Here is a 991-nt window from a genome sequence, read left to right as displayed (position 1 = left end):
GAAGACTATAAGACTGCTGGATATGGGCACCAGTGACCCACGCAACCCTGAAAAGGAAGAAGTGTGTACAGAAAATGGATGGAGAAAAAATGGATGTTCAACACCTGCAGGAAGCTGGAGTTTTATCTCCAGGAGTCACTGAGTCAGGGACGAGAGACAGGGGACATGCTGGACAGGCCCTCAGTCCTTCACAGGACAACAAAACAGAAACCCTAAGAAAAAAAAGCCTACTTTTAAGATTAGATTGAAGACTTTCCTTTTTGATAAATCCTATAGTTAGACTTGGGTTTCCTAACTAATTCCTTAGTTGTTATAGTTAATTTTTTTTTCTGCTTGGCCTTCAGACGATTCGGACGCCTTTTGCTCTCTCTCCCGAACCTCCCTTTTTTCCCTGCTTTGCTGCCGGATTAAGCATTTCTTCCACCTATCATTCGACAACAAAAGAACTGTGGATCTGGTCAACTGGTCTCTGAATGCAGTTGACACTATATTTTCCACTCTGAAATTGGAGCGAGGGGAGCGCAGCTGTCCCAGTGGAACCGTGGCTGCCAGGCGTGTGACCGGGAGCTGGGGGTGGAACCTGATCTGCCTGGCCCCGCTTTCCATTGAAGACGTTGAAGATATGTTTATATTCAGATTTCTGATAATCGGATTCCTGCTGATCGGCTGTGGAGGAACCCTGGTTTATCGGAAAATGAAAACGATCCTGACAGCAGTTCGGGCCTGTGAAAAGCTGTCAGGGACCTTGGATGGAACTTCCCGTACTGCAAATGCACAGACTCAAATGATGGGGGATTTAAGTCGCAGACTGGATGTGGTTCTGAYGAGGATCACAGCTCAGCAGCGTGCCCGTGAGGCGTGATCACAACTGGGTGAMKTTTCATACAGKAGAGGCGAGGTGGTAAATGAATTGGAATATTGCCATTTTTGCAACACAGAGGCGCAGTTGAGACTTAAAGCAGTGAAGAAAGGCTGCTTGCCCTAAAGAATT

This window comes from Austrofundulus limnaeus, unplaced genomic scaffold (assembly GCF_001266775.1).
Source record: "Austrofundulus limnaeus strain Quisiro unplaced genomic scaffold, Austrofundulus_limnaeus-1.0 Scaffold1675, whole genome shotgun sequence".
Classification (NCBI taxonomy): Eukaryota; Metazoa; Chordata; class Actinopteri; order Cyprinodontiformes; family Rivulidae; genus Austrofundulus; species Austrofundulus limnaeus.
The sequence above is the reverse complement of the archived record's forward strand: the minus strand, read 5'-3'. Positions refer to the sequence as shown.